This window comes from Aphis gossypii, chromosome 1, assembly GCF_020184175.1.
Source record: "Aphis gossypii isolate Hap1 chromosome 1, ASM2018417v2, whole genome shotgun sequence".
Taxonomy (NCBI): domain Eukaryota; kingdom Metazoa; phylum Arthropoda; class Insecta; order Hemiptera; family Aphididae; genus Aphis; species Aphis gossypii.
The window spans coordinates 29,587,913-29,603,571 of NC_065530.1; the positions used below are offsets into that span (position 1 = coordinate 29,587,913).

General features: G+C 24.7%; 1 long non-coding RNA gene and 5 other non-coding genes across 6 annotated transcripts; all 6 read right to left on the bottom strand.

Moving 5' to 3' along the window:
* Positions 1-1,314: 1,314 nt before the first annotated feature.
* On the bottom strand, positions 1,315-1,386 carry Trnam-cau (transfer RNA methionine (anticodon CAU)). Its single transcript has one exon. It is a non-coding gene; the product is annotated as a tRNA-Met (tRNA).
* A 437-nt stretch (positions 1,387-1,823) lies between these two features.
* Positions 1,824-11,874, bottom strand: LOC126549021 (uncharacterized). The gene is made up of 2 exons (XR_007603165.1): positions 11,331-11,874; positions 1,824-2,007 (listed from the first exon to the last, which is right to left on the bottom strand). It is a non-coding gene; the product is annotated as an uncharacterized LOC126549021 (long non-coding RNA).
* Trnam-cau (transfer RNA methionine (anticodon CAU)) lies at positions 1,918-1,989 on the bottom strand. Its single transcript has one exon. It is a non-coding gene; the product is annotated as a tRNA-Met (tRNA).
* Trnam-cau (transfer RNA methionine (anticodon CAU)) lies at positions 3,042-3,113 on the bottom strand. The gene has a single exon. It is a non-coding gene; the product is annotated as a tRNA-Met (tRNA).
* Positions 4,798-4,869, bottom strand: Trnam-cau (transfer RNA methionine (anticodon CAU)). The gene has a single exon. It is a non-coding gene; the product is annotated as a tRNA-Met (tRNA).
* Trnal-caa (transfer RNA leucine (anticodon CAA)) lies at positions 5,858-5,979 on the bottom strand. Its single transcript has 2 exons — positions 5,942-5,979; positions 5,858-5,903 (listed from the first exon to the last, which is right to left on the bottom strand). It is a non-coding gene; the product is annotated as a tRNA-Leu (tRNA).
* Positions 11,875-15,659: the final 3,785 nt, after the last annotated feature.

The window sequence follows — 15,659 nt, forward strand, 5'->3', positions numbered from 1 at the left end:
AGCTATACGACGAAACCACATGATCACGCGACACGCACGTTATGATGAGTTTACTTTTATAACTCACGTGTGAACATCAAATGTTGCACTAATCGAGTGTAGGGGCTGACTTAAAAAATTCATGGGGTAGTGTAATATTTAAACTACTTAGACAGTTAGACTAGATTTAAAAATGCAAATTTTCAACTGTTGCATGTCTGAATGTCTAATATCGCTAGCTACCGATTAGGAGCTGTCAGTAGTCAAAGTATGACACCCCGTTAAAAGTATTAACTTTTATGATTTGAATTCATATACAATTCATTACAAAATGAAATTTTTGAAATAAAATTTATTTTTTTTGAAGGTAGTTAATAATTTTTAAGTTTTAATGTTTTAATAAGTTTAATGGCACGGGACACATCGAACAATCATGCCTCATTACTCTAATCGTCTTAACTTTTAATAGGTAGGTACTTATATAGTTCTACAATAGTTATATAAGTAACTAATTAACTACAAGGTTAATATTTGAATTATAATATAATATATGTATATCTATTATCTATATCAAAATTCTCAACAAAATATTTTCTTTAAAAATATGAAATTAAATATGTAGTTAATGTTGTTATTAAAAAAACTCTTACACAATTATGAATTAATAATAAAAATCTTTTTTTTCTAATGAGCTTTAATTATTGTAAAAAAAAAATGTATTATTAAAAATTGTACATGGTTTTTGTGAATATTTAAATACCTACTGTTAAAATAATGTGTGTTAAAAATATAAATTAATAATAATCATTTCATACTTAATAAATAATAATATATAATAAGCACTGAATCGAAATACGTAAAATACTTACCTATAATAATAATATGCTAAACACTATACAGTGTGATAATCGTTTACCGCGACCACTGCATTATCATTTATCTCAGACAATTTAATTATTACGTCTTTTATAATATAGTTACAAATGTTTAGATTTTAAAATAATTTTTATCATATTAGCATTATATTTTATTATATTATCTGAAGTAGAAAACTTTTTATGAATATTTACTTGTATAATTTATCTTAAATATGATTGAAATACCTATTTATTTATAAAATAAACTATAATACTCTTACGTTTAAATTTTAAAATCAATATATAATACCTATTTAATATATTAGTAAAGAGAGTTATGGATAGGGAAGTGCCAACAAAATGTAGTATTCAATCATTAAATTCATTTATACTTTCAAGTTTCAAATGTTTAATATTTAAGAACAATAAATTAAAATAAAAACCTACCTTAGTAGGAAAAAAAAACAAAAAATATCCTTAGCAGAGCGTGGTTTCGATCCACGGACCTCTGGGTTATGGGCCCAGCACGCTTCCACTGCGCCACTCTGCTATGATATGAAATAGCTAGAAATAACCATATTTATTTAAAAAGCCCTTATTGAGGGTGAGTTTTTTATGCTATCATTCGTTGAACGATTTTAATATTATGTCAAAAAATTGGAAAGTATAACAAGTAATGAGAATTTTAAATTTGGCCTTATAATACTGTAATATTTATATATCTTAAGAAAATGTATAAGGCACTAACCTAACCTAACGCGGGAGTACTTAAAAAATGCAATAGGTAATCGAATAGTGCAAAGGAAATATCCAAATTCCAATTACTCAATAATATAATGAGAATCTAAATTACCTACTCTATTGAATAATGATGTATAATTAAAAATACCTACGAAATCATGGCTCAATATACCAAATATGTATATCACCTATTATTATTTACATTTAAAAATTATTAAAAATAAAGAGAATGAAAAAAACAAAAAATTTAAAAAAACATTCAATTTGTATATTATCACATGAATGTAGTCACCTACGTATCCACTGTACTTTATTCAGCCACACATAAAAAATTAACGTTTAGCAGAGCGTGGTTTCGATCCACGGACCTCTGGGTTATGGGCCCAGCACGCTTCCACTGCGCCACTCTGCTAATGATGAAGTTTTTTGCCTATAAATCAAAACATAATATATTAATATGCATTCAATAAGCATCCATTATCATTTATCAGTAAATAAATGATATACAATTTAAGATCTTAAAAATTTACTTGTTGGCAATATAAAAGTCCAATTGAAATACCTATTGAATCACACTATAAACGTTATCACTGTTATCAGTTTAAGTTTCCAGGAATTCTATAAACTTTATTAAAAATTATGTTGTAATGTTAGTAATGTACTTTTGCTGCTGTTATTTATTTATAGCTGCATTAACATTTTCGGAAGTTATCACCAATCTTTCTATTCAAGACTATATAGAAGATTTTGAATGTCAATCATCATGGAATAGGGCTCTGTAATGGATGTGTTAAATCTCAAATTTGTATTCATTGATACATTAGTTCTTACTGTAAAGTTTACAGTGTTTTTTGTTTTAGTGTTTCAAAACCCGTAATGTGACAGAGTTGCCGAGCTATTTATCTTTTATCTATGGTGTAAACTATTAAAAGATCATGGTGTGTATTCTAAAACTACAATATTTTATGAAAAAATTACAATTTATGGAAATAATAAGCAAAAGAAACTCACTGATTATTTGTTTTAAATATAATCTAGAATATGAAATATATTTTTATGTAATTATTAAAAATATGTAATTGAATCCCTATTCCCTGTACAATACGATTTTTTTTTGTTTCTCGTGAGACTTCATGTGTGACAGTTTCACTGTAATATGAACAAAGATAGAATCAGTAAATAATAATTTTCATTTCCACGTGAATTTTCATATACTTCTAAATAACTATAACCAAAAAAAAAAAATATATATATAATATATATTTTATGTGTGAATACATTTGTCTGACACAAAACAAAAAATAAAAAAACAAATCATTGTTAATTCAATAGATTCTGAGAAGAAACACGGTTGACTAATTAACCGTGGTCAAAGATAAATCATTAAAACGCTTATTTTCCTCAAAAAATTCCGTTTTCGAAGTATTATATTATTTTTATTGATATTTAAAAAATATTAATGTTTAGCAGAGCGTGGTTTCGATCCACGGACCTCTGGGTTATGGGCCCAGCACGCTTCCACTGCGCCACTCTGCTAATGATGAATGCATTGTACATACCTTAATTATTTGTATAGATATGATAACTATGAAATAAACTGATAAATATCCGATTAATAAACACATTTTAATACTCAAATAAAATTGTACTCTGTGATACTGTGTGACTGTAGTGTCACTGTTGGCCTATTGCTTATTTCATATTATGTTAATTGTTTAATGTATGTTTATAGCACAGCATTTTTATACTATACAGATACTGCCCCCCGGTTGCAAACTTGCAGTTCAGTCCTTTTTGATTGTCTTTTTATATTATACTAAGATATATAAAATGTATACAGATTAATAACGTCGACAATCGAATTTAATAATAATATATAATTTAGAAATAAAGATAATAATATTATGATACCAATAAAACTTTAGTCTAATTATTTGATATTTACTGAATTTTGTATTATTATTATAATATATATATATATATATATATATATATAAAAAGTTAAGATTATTATGATTAAATTATGAAGATGTACTAATAGGTATTATGAATACCCTTATTTTTTATACATTATGTTATAAAATGAGCATGCGTTTTGTTAGCTTCAAAAAACAACACAAAATACATCGAAATTCTAACTTAATAAACCCTATTAAAACACAATAAGATATATCATATATCCTATATATTATATTATTATATTACTATATAGGAATACAAAAAAAGAGGACAAATTATATTCGATACAGTATCTAAAGTTAAGACAATTTAAAAATTAAAAATTTTAATCACACCATATTGTTAATAATTGTAGTAGTGTAATAACTAATAAATATATAAAAAATAATAATAATGTATCTATGAAACTATAATAGGATATATTTATCAAAGAATATTGGATGTTATAGTATAATATGCTTTAATAATAGGTACCTATTACCTACCATGCGAAATGAAATATAGAACGCATTGGCACATATCAAGGTAGGTATCAAATCATTAACTTTATGTGGTTATGGCTATATGTATTTAGTAAAACCATTGATTATAAATACTATATTTATAATCAATAGTAAAAATTATAAGAATATTTAATTTTAAATTGTAATAATGATTTCTAAATGACTGATGTGCTCTAAAAATTTTACTTTCTACTAGTTAATATAATAATATATTACCAATTTATAATTATTTAATTTTATTTATGTCACAACCATTTATAAATTATAATTATTTTTATCACAAGAATTCTATGTAAAATGTAATACATACTTATTTGTATAATATTTTAAAAAGTATACAGCTGATTGTTGATTGATAATAAATAATAATATATTTTGCACATATATTTTTTTAATAAAATAGTTCGTACCTACAATATCAAAATTTAATAGTTTGAGAAATTAATTATATATTAATTATATCTACAGTATAAATGCCTATAAATAAAATATGTGTAATCTATTTCCTGTATATAATATATATATATATTTATATAACTAAGTAAAAACTATTATGTGTAATTGTTGACCGATGAATGATGATTTATATTTACATAGCGATCACATTAAATATACTATGTGTTATAAACGCGTCCATTGTACGGTATTAAAATATTAAACATTGTAGCAATCATTAAATACATATCCAATTATATTGACCAATATAATAGGAAATAAAAAATGTTATATTTCAGAATGAAAAAATGTATAAATTTACTTAGCAGAGCGTGGTTTCGATCCACGGACCTCTGGGTTATGGGCCCAGCACGCTTCCACTGCGCCACTCTGCTAGATGCTTTCGAAGGGGTAAAAACTATTGTATTTAGCATAATTTTTGTATAAATAATTGCATTCAATTATGTTTGATGTCACCGAGTTTTCTAAAATAATTACGTATTATATTGTGTTTTACATTTAAACATTTTAGCTTATAAACACAAGAATACTGATAGCCATATAATATACGTAGGTACCTAAGTACCTACCTAACTAGTAAGTGGACTCTATGCACAGTGCATATTGCATAATGCATATAAATATAATATAATGGGATATATTATAAAGGCTATAGCCATTTTCCTCCAAAAAAAGGTTGGTTTCCATTTTACTCCAATATTTTAGCCAGTGTTAAGTTCCTTATTATAAAGATAGAGCAGAGATTAACCTAACCTGACGCAATCACGGTTTCAAAAATCCAAAGTCATAGTTTAGTTCAAGAACCAAATGTGAAAAATGTATAAATGTGAACAGACACGTACATTTCAGAAAATACTACAATAATGTTCTGCACTCTGTACATACAACATACTCCCATTTATGACTAAATCAGAAGTTATTTTAGTTTTTTTTCTAAAAGTCACAATATGTACCTACTTAACTATAAGGTTTATAAGGATAATTTTTAATTTATAATTATTATAAAAAACAATTTGGTATGTACATTAACGATAAATTGTATACTAAATATATGCATAATAGGTATACCTTAATATACAGTAATACCTAAATATGATTTTAAAAGTTGTACTAAATACTAACTACTCACCTTGAAATACATTTTTATTATGTCTAATGCAGTTATAAATCACCAGTTAGTCAAGTTAGTCCGGATGTGTGCCGTTTTATTCATTACTTTAAAAGAACAGTAATGTATTTTAATAATTTTGTGTTCAATTATATAATATTTTCTTAAAAATTAACTAAGTAATTAAAATTATAAATAAAGTTAATGTTAATAAATAACTATTAATTTATGTATAGAAAAAAATACAAAAAGTTTGTCAGAAGTGGGATTCGAACCCACGCCCTCAGATGAGGACCAGAACGCTCAACTATCCATCGCTATGACGGACAAGGGAAACCCTTGAGTCTGGCGCCTTAGACCGCTCGGCCATCCTGACTTGTTACAACAATCGAGCATTTGATGATTATATAAGCAAAATACATATATCTATTTGTTTTTACTTTTTTATTTAATTATATTTTGTGATATTTCGATTAAAAATTTAAACTTATCATTTAAAAAAAAAAAAACATATTTTACAATTTCTATTAATTCATATAAGTATTATTCTTAGATTCTTTAGTTTCTTATTTAGGTTAATTAATGTTAATGGGAACCTATCTAATAGGTACTTAAGTAAGTACCACCTATAAATTGTAATTTAATACTATTTTAAATTATTATATTTAAAATGGAGTATAAAATCAATAATATACTCGTACATGAAAAGTTGTTACAGAATTATTTAATTAGTTTTGGAAAAGTTTTGGAATATATATATTATATTATATTGTGCATCGTGACAATTATAACAACTATTGAATTTAAAAAATATTAGATTAGAATAATAGACACCTATAATACCTAAGTACCCACCTACATGTTCTTTTTCAACCATCTAGGTAGCTGAATGAAAAAAAAGAGTGGTCAAGTGAGTAACGCTTTGCTTTATAGTAAGTCACTATAATGTTGATGTATTAAATTTGAATCCATTGATAGGTATCATTATATACGAAAAACGATTCTGAAAGGAGATGATTTTTCAGCCTAGAATATAATTTACAGTGGTTGGTATAAAAAGTGGTTTATATTTTAATAGCCTGAATACACCAAAAGTTAAGTTCTTTTATAATTATTGTTAGCCAACCTTATAGAAAATCTTGTAATTTTCAACTCTTAGCTATTTATACAAAAATTATAAACTTACGTAAACATCTCGCGGGGCCCACAATCCACTACAGGTGGATTGCCTAACTTATAATATATTATACTGCTCGCATAATCATATGAGAGTCTCACGGGCAACGCCAAGTGGAATGACTATAATATAACTTGACTAACTCACTGACTGATAAACGAAGAACCTGAACAAAGATAGATAGATAGAGACTTGCAATTTACACGGTACATTCGTACCACAAATTGTGTGTACAACAAGAAAACATTTTACAAAATTCGCATTTTAAAATGGTGCTTGCACAATTTTTTTAAGATTCAAAATGGTCAATGAAAATATCTAAGTTTTGAACACCGTTAAACCGAATATTAAATAACAAATTGTTATTATTATTTTAATTAATTATTAATCTGCAAAGTTCGAATCATTAGGTATATAATAATATAGAATTGACATTTTTAATATTTTTAACGGGCAACGAAGTGCATGGGATCAGCTAGTTAGTATATAAATTTATTAACTTTAATGCTATAGAAATTTAATTTTCTAGTAAGGGTAGGTACCTACTTTTTATGGGATTTTTTTTCGTAATTCTTAATTTGTATACTTAGTATTTTATTTGCCTATTTTCAGATGATAAAATACATATCTACAAATAGTCAAAAAATAAAATGATCATTATCGATGTGAAACAACAAGGACAAGAATATCTGAATACATAATATATATGCGTAGATGCTAATACGATTAATGAATACAAAAAATTAATTTAAATCTATTAAACCTAAAAATAATCAGTGAGAATTACATATATTTATAATATCGTACCTATCGTAAACAGTATTAAATGTATGGACATCGAATGTCATCTGCAAAACAAAATCGAAAAATAAATAAACAAAAACAGAATGCCATTGGCAAAGCGCCATTCAGAATTCTTTGTGCAGCTAAACTGTCAAGATGTCAAAGAATAAATTAATCGGAGAACACTTTATTTGTATGCCAACAACTACAGTGTCAACAAATTTTATTAGTTGCATGTGTGAGTAATTTAGTTCAATCCATATAAGGACCGTATTCTATTTGTGGCACATATTTAAAAATTCCATTATTAACAACAATTTGTTAGTATTTTCAAAATTTCAAATAATATTAATAAAAGTGCATTATAAATAATATAAAAGATGGTTTTTAACATTTACATAACTTTTTTTGAAAGTTTCATATTTTAGTTTTCTATTACGGTTGTATTATCAACTTTGAGAAATAAATAAATATAAATATATAATTACTATACATTTGTAATGAACGGAGTTAATAATTAGTGAGATATCTTATATTATAGATATTATGATTAAATTTAAAATATATTTAATATATTTAATGATTTATAATCAACCATGTTATTACTTATTAAATTATTTATTATTTAATTAATGCTATAAGGTTAATGATAATAACAAAGTAATAATAAATTGTTGTATGATATTATACCACGTGGCTTTTGTGATAATATGATAACTATAATACATTTCCAAGTAGAACGAGTGTTATTCTCATAGCAGCATAGTTTTTAAATGATTAAACAAAATACAAGACATTAAAATCATTAAATTTAAATTAAAAATGCATACATACGCGAAAAATAAGAGTACTAGAGTAGTATCAAGAGGCTTTTGATAAATTCAAAGAAAAATAATAAAACCATTGTAAATAATATTGATCTTAGGAAAATATATCCTGTATTTTCTTAATTCTTTTATCCAAGTGAATTAATATTATGTTAAGTTTTAAAATTAAAAGTTTTTTTTATTAATTAATATTTTATGATTTGGGAGGTAGTAAGTAGGTTCTTATATTAAATTTTAAGTGAGTGTAATACGAAGTTTCATTTATTTTAGGCCCTGAGCACCTGAATCATAATACAATGAATCTAGTTTCGATTTCATTAAACATACAAATAAAATAAGTCTATTAGATGCCAAGTAAACAAAATACTAGAATGGCTTAAAACATTATTTCTTACCTAAAATAATTTAGAGTTAGTATGAGGTACATCGTAGGTACATACAAGTCTATTTAGAGTGAAAATATACAATTGTTCCAAAGAAACAATTTTGATTATACTTTATATAACTTTGAAATAATTTTAACCAAAAATCGGTGTACTATAGTCTATAATATGTATTTATAGGAATTTTTAAAAAACGTAAGTCCTCTTAAAATGAATTATGACTTATGAGTAATTCTTTTAACTATATAAAAGTTGTATACATAAGACAGCGATGTAAGTACCTATTTATTTATTAATATTCGCATTGAGTGAAGTTTACAATATGATATTATGAATAATAGTTTTGAATAACAATGAGTAACTATACAATTACTTATTTATATAAGTGCATAAACAATAATAGTCATTATATGAAGTTACTACTTCTACACAACAGTCAATAAGTAGATTTAAAATGATAAAAGACTTCATAATTAGTTTATAGGATTATCATAAGACTACGAATTATATCTTATTGTTTTCTAATGTTATTTTTTTGAGAATTTGGCAAAACAACAAATAAGAATCTAGGTAGTGAATAGTGATTGAATTAGAACATATTGTCAACAATATATACAAGAGATCTCAGTTTTTATAATTTTAACGATTGTTTTTTTAACATATTTATAAAAATTGAATTCTTATGCCAATTCAATAATATATTTAACTGTAAAATCGAGTCAAAAGGACAAATAAAAATAGTCTTATCATTTAACGGGCAAAAGGCATTTTTTTCAAAACAAACCTTGACCAGAATGTGTGAAGATATTTATGAAAGAAATACAATTTTGTCAACCCACACGTTTTTTGACATTTTTTAGTAATGAGCAAGCGAAACAATATAAAACATTAATGTATATATAATATAACATGTGTATACAAGACTTTCATGGCTTCATAATGGATTATTCGTTAATAAATTAAAAAATAAAAACCGGCTTACAAATCAGGGACACAATTTCGAGTTGTCTAATAGAGGCGCCAGACAAGTAACCATACATACATCAAAACATAATGATGTATATTATTTCTAATTTTCCTCATTTAAATAAATAATAATTTACGTTCTAATAAAATGTTTGCCAAAATGTGTAAAAACTTTTTTGGATTATCTTTGACCACTAACAGTAGTCAGTAATACTACATAGTAAATATTGTTGATACACATTGAGCATACCTAAACAAAACCAACTAAATTTAGATTTAATCATTCTAGTTTTAAAAGACAATAACTTACAATCTCTTAGATTTTAACCATGATGAAGGCCGAAGGATTGAACAATATGACTTTTTTTGGTCTAAAAATAAATAGTAATAGTTACCAATTGATGTAGTATAAACCATCTATAAAACCTTTGAATTTAATTTAAAATGTTTGTATATTTTATATGGTGTCATGATGGTAAATTGTGCAATACAAACTATAAGATGACGATTTAAAATAAAAATGTTATAGGTACTCAACTCTTTTTGTTTTAAAACGTATTTTTTAAAATGTACTCAAATAAATCATTTTTAACTCATTTTTTGTTTTATGTAAAGGAAGACTTTTAAAATAATGTACTATCCAAATATGAGTAGATGTATTTATATACATATATATAATATTTATGACCAATTAAATATCACGATTTTCACAGATTCAATGGGTACCTCCACACGCATGTCATAATTCTCCACTTTTGCTGTTTGGGCTTTCTGTTGAAATCAACTTATACATGTAATAGAGAATAGTTTTTATTGTACTTCCTTTAGTACTATTTTTGGTATGCGAGAATTCAAATTTATTATAAAAATTAAAAATACGTCTATTTATATAATAATATAATACATTCCTTTGGTCTAAATTTAAAAAAATTTAACTATCGAACTCATATAAGTATACCTATTGTAATGTATTACTAAAAAATGATTTAGTTGTTTTAAAGTATATATAATATATAAAGTTAATAAACTGCAAAACATTAAAATAATGTAAGTATTTCAAAATAGTCAAACATTCTAGAATGGCTTATATATATATATATGTACTGAAAACAGCATGTCAAAATATATATTATGATATGAGTATATCATTAATTCACATTTATTTTAATAATTATACTATTTTCTTACGAGTTACAACATAAACTATTATTCATAAACAATATTTATTGTTGTAATATTGCACATTTGCACATATAATTACGCATTTTCATATTATACTAATTTATGGTTTAAACTTGTAAGCAACATACTCAGTTAAGGATTTTAATACATGCTGCAAGAGACTGAAATAAATAGAACTAAAATCACGTTGACTAAGTGACAAAAAGAAAACCATTTTGATAAAATGCAATAATGAAATAAGGTAAGTATAATACAGTAGTACGTTAAGATAAGACTTAATAAAATAATAAAGATAAAACTGTTAATAAAATATTATTATTATATGAGAGGATAATACTTATGTCAAATAATATAAATATATTCATTATGCATATAATATAAACACTTCTATGCAAATATTGCACTGTACCTGTAGCGTGAAATTACCGACACGGTTGACTAGAGCCAAATAAACCATCCCCTTGTTGGCCGCCAATTGATGTCGATTTATTATTTCTCGGGAATACATTTCTGTCTGCATGTACGAATACTGTCTCCAACGACACATCACACCGTTTTGGATGTGGTCCAAAAGCATGATACAATTTTATACCTTTTTCTAGTTTTTTTAGTCGGCACGTGTTTACACCAACGCTAACGGTAGCATTACATTCCAATGCTATGTCCGGAAACGCTCTTATACCATTTATTCCATTTAAAGAAAAATAATATGCTCAAAAATGTTCAATGTTTAAGGCCCGAATTATTGATAAGTGGTTTAAGAGATTAAGCGTTGATTTGAAAGATATTTGTCTCTGTAGCGCTTATGCTATTTTTCTTATCGTTAACCTTAATTTGACTATAGCTATCGCCTATCAATCTTAATACGACGAGTTACTTATGAAACATGTAAGTATAATAATTCTTTTATGAAATATTACAATAATAACATTTTATACTTATACATAAATGATAACCCCCCCCCCCCCCCAATAACGAATTCTGAGTACGCCACTGTATTATATTACCTAAGAACATATAATATAATAAAATGTTTTAATGTATAAATAACAAAATAACAATTAATTTTTGTTTTTGTAATCTGTGAAAGTTTCATTATAATTATTAATTATAATATACTAAAAATATTTTTTCAGTAATAAATTTTGATAATAATAAAAAAAAAGAACATTTTGTTTTTTAAGAGTAGTACGTTTGGTTAACTTTCTATGAGTTTATACGCGTGTTATTTCATAATGACCTACTCTTTATCTTTTTGATCACTATACAAAAATAAATGTAGTAAAATGTAAGTGTACAATGAAATAAAGCGTAATGCATTTTTATCATTGCTGAAGTACTTCAGATGCGCATTAAAACACCTACACATTATAAATTATTTTTAAACATCTAGTAGGTGACACTAAAATTGTACTGTTTTAAGTTGTTACGTTTATTTTATATGAAATCTAAAAAATTTTATTTTATTTAAATTTTGTTAATTTTTGAAAAGTACTAGGTCCATGAACGTAACTAAATGCAATTATTTACTAGTTCAAACGTTTATTAGTACACACTTTATTATAATCTTTTATTACCTCAAAAACCATAAACCACTAAATAAAACTAATTAACTCTGTCAGTTTTATATAATTTATATACTGATTTAAAAAACATTGAAAACGTTTGAGAATCTAAATAGTAATTATGATATCAAAAACTGAAGCACTTTCAGGCTTCAGCATTTAAAATTTTGTAGTTACAATATAAAATTATAATCATAGCTTATTGCGTTAAATAAGTACAATTTTAATTTTAATATCTTATAAGCTTGAAAATCAAATACAAAGTTCTTTGTAAGTTGTTCACACTATAGAATTAAAAAGAAAAAGGTTACCGCAAGCATGTGACTAATTTTTATAAGCGTAATTTATCCTCAAAAAATGTTTGTTATTTTATTGTTTATAAATTATAAAGTAATAGTTTAAAATTATCTTAGAAACTTGAAAAAAGAAACTTATATTACTTACTATTTTCTATATATTAATATTTTCAACACATATTGATTAATTTTTAATTTTTAATTATTTAAAGGCATTTGAAAATTTAGAAACTTTTTATTTATTTTGAAAGTAAAATGCCACTAACCCTTACTAAAATGTTGTGAAATATTTCGTACAAATTCTTGAAAATTAAGTGAATATTTGCAATTTTTATTGGTACTGGAGTTGGAGACACTTATGTACTTATGTTATGCATTGCACTACTCAATACCTATACAGTAAATCGACTTTCCCGATATGTTTTAGTTATATAAATTGAAATAATTGTTTTATCAAAATTATAAAAAAAAAAAAAAATAATAACTTAAATATTATGAAACTTTTGATTTGTACCTATTAACCTATTGACTCCATTAACTAAATCATATTTTGGGTGCATTTTAATCCAGAATGAGTACAATTTATATCTAATTGTATTGCTTTATGTATAATGATTTAAACAAACGTATACGTTTGATATTCGTTGTACCTTAGTCCTTAGAAAGGTAGTAGGTACTTAGCTTTTAATTTTAGATTACAACGGAAAATATTAGATATATTATTTACATTTTACATCACAAACTTTGTGTATGACATTTTATAAGCAAAATGTATTTAGACACTAAGTTTCTTACTGAATTGAATTGATTAATATTCCATCCCTAATCTATACTATAACTACTTCAGTTCCTCTTTTCTTCAAAAATTCTATATTTATAAGATATAATAAATTCTAAAACAAGTATAATTAATAATAATTATAATATGGTACTTATAAATTGGTGTGAAATATTTATCTATATTTATTATTCAAGTATAAACTATCAATATTAATCATTATTATTTTTAGTAAGATCAATTTATAATTTATATACATGATAAATCCCAGAAATAGGTAGTATCAACAGTTTAGTTGTATAAAATGAATTTTATACATAAAAAGACAATATTATACTATATATACTATTATGTCTATAAAATCTAAAGTTGTAAATATTTGCACACTACCTTTATTTTATTTTATTATTATTAGAATAATATTTTAAATTATGATTGTAACAATTTTGAAGTATATGTAAAATATAAGTTGTTACTGAGTGATTAATATGTAATACCCGCCCATTTTTTTAAAAACTTGAATCACATATTCACATTAATAAAATTGTTGGCAAGAATATCGCAGAATAAAGGCGCCACATGAATAGTTGATATCCTAGTCTCATATAATCAGCGTTGACTATGATAAATAAACAGAAACGTACAATTGTATAAAATAATTAAATTTAAGAAATTCAAAATTAAAATAACACCATAGAGGCATTGCTAGAAAGTGTATCTACAAATACAATTATACTTAAATAATAAATATATTACATATAGTATAAAGTTATTATATTTTATATTTTCATGTAATATTTTAGATTCTAAGCGAAATATAAGAATGTATTGGTTTCGCAAAATATGTGTTTTTTATGTGTCCGTAACTCTATCAAACTGCATAATGCAATTTATTAAAAAAAAATTAGAATAATTTGAAGCTCCTTATGCCACAAACCTAGTCACATTGTTCTATGGTATGTCAGTGTTATTAATATATTTTTTAGTATAATAATAATTATAAACTATAATAACTTTTATTTTAGAACTGATAAGACCATAAACAAATAAAAAACATTGGTACGGCATTTTTCATACACACACACAGATTTCCGTATTCACGGTTTTTTGGCGGTTCACTAATGGTTATTTACGGAAGGTTTCACACGTTATCTCGATCGTGCCGTGTTCGTGTTGTGTCCGTACAAGTCCACATGGTTTAGGCCATGTAAGGGCGTTTTCACACATAATACATAAACCGTGTATGTGTGAAAAAGGCCGTAGTGTATCGAAAACTTTGAAGCATGCATGATAATCTCAGATTTATTCATATAATATATATCAATAAGTATTGTTATTAATCATCATACAATCACCTCGATCAGATAATTGAAATAGAACGTTTTAAAGCTAAAATTCATACTTGTAATGTTCAATTTATATTTCATAATAAAATTTAAAATGTATATTATATACATTTAAAACAAAATATATTCTAAAATACCAATATTCCATACTCGTTTTATCATTTGAAATTAAAAAAATAAATAAATGGTTTTTTAATAAATAAAATTGTCATAGAATAATGTGTTGTTTTTGTATTAAAGCTAAATAAATAAAATATAAAATAGATGGTTTAAGTTATAAAAACACAATTAAATAACAGTGTATTATTTTAACAAGTTAATTCAAAGATCTTGTGTTTGTTTAAGAAACTAAATAACTGAAGAATATTATTTGTTTTAAGTTTTAACTAAATTTAAATGTGTACCACGTGTGTAATTTAAAAGTTACTTAGAATCTGAATTTGTTAGCTACCTATGTATAATGCATAATCCAAGATTAATTATATACTTTTTTTACTATTTTTAGATTCTGAGTGGAAAGATGAAACTTGTATATTGGTTTTAAACATTGTAAAATGATAAAGATTTTACTTTTTAAAGCTACAAAAATGATTTGTATTAGAATATTAGTAGAATAGTAAATTGGATTTGCTTTGAAGTTAGCTGTTAGATGGTTTAAAAGCAGACATTCTCAAATATTTTCAAAATATTCGGAAAAACATACATTTTTACACAAAATTGGTTTTTACAGTTAATTTTTTCTAGTAGTAATTT